The sequence below is a fragment of the Nycticebus coucang genome, chromosome X (genome assembly GCF_027406575.1).
Source record: "Nycticebus coucang isolate mNycCou1 chromosome X, mNycCou1.pri, whole genome shotgun sequence".
In the NCBI taxonomy this organism is placed as follows: domain Eukaryota; kingdom Metazoa; phylum Chordata; class Mammalia; order Primates; family Lorisidae; genus Nycticebus; species Nycticebus coucang.
The window spans coordinates 113,342,782-113,350,890 of record NC_069804.1 but is presented as its reverse complement, the minus strand read 5'-3'; the positions used below and the strand labels follow the sequence as shown (position 1 = coordinate 113,350,890).

Here is an 8,109-nt window from a genome sequence, read left to right as displayed (position 1 = left end):
ATGTAAACATGAAAGAGGTAGAGTCTCATCTTTCTTTAAGGCTGCATAATATTCCATGGTATACATGTACCACAATTTGCTAGTCCATTTGTGGGTCGATGGGCACTTGGGCTTCTTCCATGACTTAGCAATTATGAATTGGGCTGCCATAAACATTCTGGTACAGATGTCTTTGTTATATTGTGACTTTTGGTCTTCTGGGTATAAACCTAGTAAAGGAATTATAGGATCGAATGGCAGGTCTATTTTTATGTCTCTAAGTATTCTCCAAACATCCTTCCAGAAGGAATGTATTAGTGGGCATTCCCACCAGCAGTGTAGAAGTGTGCCCTTTCCTCCACATTCACGCCAACATCTCTGGTTTTGGGATTTTGTTATGTGGGCTACTCTTACTGGGGTTAGGAGATATCTCAGAGTAGTTTTGATTTGCATTTCTCTGATGATTAAGGATGATGAGCTTTTTTTATGTGTTTGTAGATCTTGCGTCGGTCTTCTTTAGAGAAGTTTCTCTTCAAGTCCCTTGCCCACCCTGAGATGGGGTCACGTGTTCTTTTCTTGTTAATATGTTTGAGTTCTCTGTGGATTCTGGTTATTAGACCTTTATCGGAGGTATAACCTGCAAATATTTTCTCCCATTCTGAGGGCTGTCTGCTTGCTTTACTCACTATGTTCTTGGCTGTGCAGAAGCTTTTTAGTTTGATCAGGTCCCAGTAGTGTATTTTTGATACTGCTTCAATTGCCTGGGGGGTCCTCCTCATAAAATATTCACCCAGGCCAATTCCTTCAAGAGTTTTCCCTGCACTTTCTTCAAGTATTTTTATAGTTTCATGTCTTAAGTTTAAATCTTTAATCCAGTGAGAGTCTATCTTAGTTAATGGTGAAAGGTGTGGGTCCAGTTTCAATCTTCTACAGGTTGCCAGCCAGTTTACCCAGCACCATTTGTTAAATAGGGAATCTTTTCCCCACTGAATGTTTTTAATTGGCTTGTCAAAGATCAAATAACGGTAAGTAGCTGGATCCATCTCTTGGTTCTCTATTCTGTTCCAGACATCTACTTCTCTGCGTTTGTGCCAGTACCATGCTGTTTTGATCACTATGGATTTATAGTACAGTCTCAGGTCTGGTAGCGTGATTCCTCCTGCTTTGTTTTTATTGCTCAGTAATGTTTTGGCTATTTGAAGTTTTTTCTGATTACATATAAAACGACGTATTTTTTTTCAAGTTCTTTAAAGTATGACAATGGAGCTTTAATAGGAATTGCATTAAAATTAGATATTGCTTTGGGCAGTATGGACATTTTAACAATGTTGATTCTTCCCAGCCCTGAGCATGGTATGTTTTTCCATCTGTTAACATCTTCGGCTATTTCTTTTCTTAAAAATATGGAACACTTCACGAATTTGCATGTCATCCTTGCGCAGGAGCCATGCTAATCTTCTCTGTATCGTTCCAATTTTGGTATATGTGCTGCCGAAGCGAGCACGCTGAGGTGGTTCTTTTTGTAAATTTAAATTGGTTACTATGAGGGCACATATGATTAGGTTACATAAATTGTTGTATAAGGTTAAAGTCTGAATTGTAGTTTTGTCCTTCACTGAGGAAGTGCACTATATACCCATGCAATATAACTGTTGGGTGGGAAATTCTCCAACCCTTTCTCCCACTTTGTCCTATCTTTTTGTTTTTGTTTTTTAACTGCCACATGCCCTTTATTCAATTTGTGGTGGGTAGCAAGCTAGCATAGGAAGTTTTTACAGGTGGAAAGTCTGGAAGCCTTGTAAAGCAATCAGAACAACAGTGGCTCTGACCCAAGCACTAATTACATAAGAATGACATTATATTGCTTAATCATGGTTACTTAACATGGCACCTGCCAGCCTTCAGGCAAAAGAGCCTAATCAATTTATCTTCCCCACACCAATAATACTGCTTCAATAAGTTTGTCCACTGTTCCCAGATAAAATATTTGCATTTTGGCAAGATTTGATTGAAGTGGAATTTCTTTTTTTTTCTTTTTTTTGAGACAGAGTCTTAAGCTGTCACCCTGGATAGAGTGGCGTGGCATTATGGCACACAGCAACCTCCAACTCTTGGGCTCAAGCTATCCTCTTGCCTGTTTTTCTATTTTTAGTAGAGATGGGATCTTGCTTTTTGCTCAGGTGGTCTTGAACTCCTGAACTCAAGCACTCCACCTGCCTCAGCCTCCCAGAGTGCTAGGATTTCAGGCATGAGCCACCTTGCCTGGCCTAACCGAGGTGGAATTTCAAACATAGGTGTTGTATATGTGGCTGCCTATTCTTCCCACATGTAGGGCTTAACTCATGCTCTAGGATGGTATATCATGTCCATCCGTCTTGAGAATCAGGCTGAGGTCAGTCACATAATTTTCCCACTGACTTATTAGAACTGGTAAAGGGGTTGATTGGATTCAGGAAGAGGCAGGACTAGATTGTTAATCTGACATTTGACTCAAGTACACAGACATTCTCATCTCTGGGCTTGTTAGCCATTTCTGGTGCTCCTCACCCTTGAACTCTACCAGTCTTTAGTGTCTTGTACTCATCCCTCTCTTCAAACCTAGCCTCAGGAAAGATTCTTCTACCTGGCCTTATATGATAATGGAGTTGAAATCTCTGTCACCTGCCAAAAAGATTTCACGCACCAGGGAATGGAGACCTTCCTGGGTTGATTCTTCCTACCTCCTGATATTCCCATTGTAGAGAGGCTTACCCTCCAGAACAGTTCTGGCCTCCAACTATATGCACCCCGCCCCCCGTTTCATTCAAACATTCAGTAAAAGTCTGTCTGGGTCCACGACTCCGTGTCTCCACCCCAACCCAGGGCCTCCTTGGAGCCGGATGCTAGGTGTCCAGCCCCGGCTCACTCAACTGTCTGGATGCGGGCCGCTGGGCCAACTTACTCGGGGTAGGTCTCCTTCAGGTCTCAGGTGCCCAAGCACCTTAGAAGTCACAGTCAATATTAGTGAAAGCAAGCATTTCAGCAGCAGTCTTAATAGGGGAGCGTCGATCAGATGTCCTCCAAGCAAGAAGTCGAGCCAAAGGAGGAGACCCGGCTAACTTCTCCCAAAGTATCACTTTGCCCTATTTTAATTCAATTTAGTTTTTCTTTCATGTGAGAAAGTAATGTTAATCCACTAGTTTCAAACTGGTACTGAGTACATGTTATGCTTGTTTTTTCATTTTTGTAATAATTTGCTTGGGAGAATATTCTCCAATCCTGTCCAGATTGTTACAAAAGATACAAAATATCCATCTTTTTATGGTGGAATAGTATTCCATGGTATACATATACCACAATTTATTAAACCATTCATGTGTTGAAGGGGACTTGGGTTGTTTCCATATCTTTGTGATTGTGAATTGTGCTGCCATAAACATTTGAGTGAAAATGTCCTTATTGTAAAATGCCATTTTTATTTTGAGTAGATGTCTAGTAATGGTATTACAAGATCAAATGGAAGGTCTATTTTCAGTTCTTTGAGGAACTTCCATACTATTTTATAGTACCACCAATAGTGGATGAGTGTTCCCTTCTCTCTGCACCAATGCCAGCATCGTTGCTTTGGCAGCTTGTGATGTGGGCCATTCTCACAGGGGTTAAGTGATATTTCAAAGTGATTTTGTTTGCATTTCTCTGATGATTAGGGACACAGAGCACTTTTTCATGTGTTTGTTGGCCATTTGTCCTCATGAGGAAAATTTCTGTTCATGTCTATTGCTCAGTTTTTAATAGGGTTGTTTACTCTTCCCTTGTTTATTTTCTTTCATTCTTTGTATATTCTGATTATTAGCTCTTTGTCAGATTTGTAACATATAAATATCTTCTCCCATCTTGAAATGTGTCTCTTTGCTTTCTGGATTATGTTTTTAGCTGTGCAGAATCTTTTTAACTTGTTCAGGTCCCATTTTTTATTTTAGTTATTGCTGCAATTGCCAGTGGAATCTTCTTTTTTGTGTGTGTGTGTGATTTTTTTGGCCGGGGCTGGGTTTGAACCCGCCACCTCCAGCATATAGGACCAGCGCCCTACTCCTTGAGCCACAGGCACCACCCACCAGTGGAATCTTCTTAATGAAAACTTTCCCTAGTCTGATAAGATTAAGAGTTTTTCTAACACTTTTATCCAGGATTTTTATAGTTTCATGTCTTAGATTTAAATCTTTTATCCACAATGAGTTAATTTTTGTAAGTGGTGAGAGATATGGGTCCAGCTTCAGTTTATTTCATGTGGATAAGCAGTTCTACTAGCACAATTTATTGAATAGGGATTCTTTCCCAAGTGTATGCTTTTATTTATTTGCTTTGCTACAGATCAGATGGACATATAGGGCTGATTTCATCTCTGTATTCTCTGTTCTGTTCCATAGATCTATGACTCTATTTTTACCAAAACCATGCTGTTTTGATAACTACAGAGTTATCTATAATCTGAAATCTAGAAAAGTGATACCACCATTTGTTATTATTCCACAGAATTGTGTTAGCTACTCCATGTTTTTTCTAGTTCCATATGAAACATAGAACTATTTTTCTTAAGACATTCAAAGTATGACATTAGTATTTTAATGGGAATTGCATTAACTCTGTAGATTGCATTTGGAAGTAGAGACATTTTAACAATGTTGATTCTTCCCAGCCATGGACATGATACGTTCTTCCACCTGTTAATATCCTCTGTTATTGGAGCCCAGGGCACAGAGGCCACTACAGCCTCTGCTTGGGAGAAAGAACTGTTAGGCAAGCTACAGCCCTCCTCACGGGACCTACTCGGTTCTCTGTATGCCAAGAAGTCCATACTGAGGAGAAGAAGGTGCTACAGAGAGTGAGTGGAGAAGGGGGCAGTGGTGAGAACATCAGGCACCTTTGTCTCAGATCTCTGGCAGTCCCGTGTCTTGGAGCATCACCACTCTGTCTGGTGACGCATTCCTGTCCTCTTCTCAGGGCAGTTTCTCTTTCTTTGGTGGCACAATCTTTCCCTGTTCATCCTGGTCTTCCTTGTCTCAGGCCACGCAAACTGCTGGTCCTCCTATGTTGCTGCATGCTTGGCCTCACCATCTCCTGCTGCCGCCTGCTGCTTCCTCAGCCAATGCCAAGTCCCACAGACCCAGGGAGAAGTGGGAGAAAGAGAAGAGGAGGCACAGCCTCGGTGGGGTGAGTGAGGCTGGCCAGCCAGCCGGGAGAACAGCAAGTTGAAGCAGCTGCTGTGAGATAAAATCAAACACAAAATTAGAGAGACAAAGAAAAAGAGAGAAAAAAAGAAATATACAATTATGAATGAGATCAAGAAAGACAAAGGAGAAGTAAAGACTTTGCTGAAAAATGAGAAAGAGAAGCCAAAAACAAAGGTAGAAGGCTTACAAATTAAAAAGGTAAAGAAGAACAAGAAAAAGAAACACAAAGAGAATTAAAAACGGAAGTGTCTGAAAATGTATAACAGATCTATTCAGACTATCTGCTCATATTGTTATCTGATATTGAAGATCAAAAAGCCAAAGACATCCTAAATGATAACATAAAGGATTACATTGAAAAGAATATGGATACCAAGAACTATGTTTCCAAAATTCCAGAGAACAGTAAATTTCCATTTGTCTCATTAAAGGAGCCACAAGTTCAAAGTAACCTCAAAAGGTTGGACAGTTTGGAATTCAAACAGCTCATTCATATTGAGCACCAGCTTAATGGAGGTGCATCAAGTTATCCAGGCCTATAGTAATGAACTCTCCCACCTGCCTCCTATGAAGATGGAGAGGTTTGCAGAAGAGTTTGTGAGTCTAGTGTTCAGTGAAAGTGAAAATTCTGCAGCTTTCTACATAATGGGTGTTGTTCATGGGGCACCTACTTATTTACCTGACTTTTCAGACAACTTTTCATTTAATTTTCCCAATTCACCACTGAAAATGGACATATTGGGAAAGAAAGACATAGAGACAACAACTATGTCTAATTTTTATGGCTCAGGTAAAAAGAACATATTCTTGTGGTACTTACAGAGCTGGTCCAATGTGACAAATAACCTTGGTAGGAGCAGTTGATGAACAAGTGGGAGATTACTTCACTAAGTTCCTCAACATGTTGGAAAATTCACCATTTTTAAAATGTACACTGCAATGGGGGACACTAGTCTAAAATTAGAGAGTAGAAAAGATAGTGATGGTGATCCCATCATGTGAGTGCATCCAGGAGAACAAATGATCCCTGTGGCTGACATGCCAAAGTCACGTTTCAAAAGGAAAAGAACTACCAATGAAATAAAAAAACCTTTAGTACCTACATAGAACCAGTGAGCCCCTTTAGATGCTCTTTGAAGACAGAGCAAGCTCTCACACAGATCATATAAAACAACGTTTTGAATGACAGACTACAGCTGCTGTTGGAGCACTGAAGGCTGTGCACTGTGGAGAGTGGCCCTGATCAATCCTGAATAACCAAAGATGTAATTTGTTTTCATGCTGAAGATTTCTTAGAAGTAGTTGAACGAATGCAGTTAGATTTACATGAACCTCCACTGTCCCAGTGTGTCCAGTGGGTTGATGATACAAAACTTAATCAACTGAGAAGGGAAGGCATTTGCTATGCCAGGATTCAGATGTATGGTAATGACATTTATTTTATTCCAAGGAATATTGTTCATCAGTTCAAGACAGTTTCAGCTGTATGCAGTTTAGCATGGCACATTCAGCTCAAATTATATGACTCAGAAGAGGACACTTCCCAGAGTACAGCTACTCATGAAACAGGTACATCACCAGATTCCTCGTCATCAGTTCTTGGACCTCACACTGACACCACCATTTGTGTTGTAAGAAAATCCTCCTTGGATTCATTTTTTTAGACAAACTTCATTTTAAATATGAACTACAGGTGGCACCTGTGGCTCAAGTGGCTAGAGCACTGGGCACATACACTAGACCTGGCGGGTTCGAATCCGGCCTGGGACCTGCCAAACAATGACAACTACAACCCCCCAAAATAGCCGGGCATTGTGGTGGGCGCCTGTAGTCCGAGCTACTCGGGAAGCTGAGGCAAGATAATCGCTTAAGCCCAGGAGTTGGAGGTTGCTGTGAGCTCTGACACCACAGCACTCTACTCAGGCTATAGTTTGAAGCTCTGTCTCAAAAAAGAAACAATAATAATAATAATAATGATAATGAATATGAATTACAGCAGATTAAACATGAACTTACTGCATCTATAAGAATCAAGGAAGGGTGGCGCCTGTGGCTCAGTCGGTGAGGCGCCAGCCCCATATACCGAGGGTGGCGGGTTCAAACCCGGCCCCGGCCAAAACTGCAACCAAAAAATAGCCGGGCGTTGTGGCGGGCGCCTGTAGTCCCAGCTGCTCGGGAGGCTGAGGCAAGAGAATCGCTTAAGCCCAGAAGTTGGAGGTTGCTGTGAGCTGTGTGAGGCCACGGCACTCTACCGAGGGCCATAAAGTGAGACTCTGTCTCTACAAAAAAAAAAAAAAAAAAAAAAGAATCAAGGAAGAACCTGTGAATGTTAACATTTCTGAAAAGAGAAGAGCATCGAATAACATGGATGACAAGAATGTGATAACAAAATTGGATCATGTTCAATTTACAGAATTTAAGATTGACATGGATTCTAAATTTGAAAATAATTACAACAGATTGAAGGGAAGAATTGTGCTGGGAGTCTCATAAGTCTAGTTGATTCAAGGCAACATAGTTCAGCACACTCAAATCAAGATAGAAAAGATGATGACATTTTTGTGCTGAATTTGTACATACCATTTAAACTTCTTTTTAAAAAAATATTTAATAGGGCGGCGCTGTGGCTCAGTCGGTAGGGCGCCGGCCCCATATGCCGAGGATGGCGGGTCCAAACCTGGCCCCGGCCAAACTGCAACCAAAAAATAGCTGGGCGTTGTGGCAGGCGTTGTGGCGGGCATTGTGTGAGCTGTGTGAGGCCATGGCACTCTACCAAGGGTCATAAAGTGAGACTCTGTCTCTACAAAAGAAAATAATAATAATAAATTTAATAATATAATAAAGAGGCCGCCGTCGCTGTCTAACACCAGCGCTGCCTCTAGCTCGCCGAACTCCAGCCAAAGGAGAAGGGGAGTAAGTA

At 41.2% G+C, this 8,109-nt stretch overlaps 1 non-coding gene and 1 pseudogene across 1 annotated transcript; one reads left to right on the top strand and one right to left on the bottom strand.

Moving 5' to 3' along the window:
* Nucleotides 1-1,376: 1,376 nt before the first annotated feature.
* Nucleotides 1,377-1,483, bottom strand: LOC128578644 (U6 spliceosomal RNA). The gene has a single exon (XR_008377783.1). It is a non-coding gene; the product is annotated as a U6 spliceosomal RNA (small nuclear RNA).
* Nucleotides 1,484-4,637: 3,154 nt separating this feature from the next.
* LOC128576948 (lysine-specific demethylase RSBN1L-like) lies at nt 4,638-8,106 on the top strand (annotated as a pseudogene).
* The last annotated feature ends 3 nt before the right edge of the window (nt 8,107-8,109 follow it).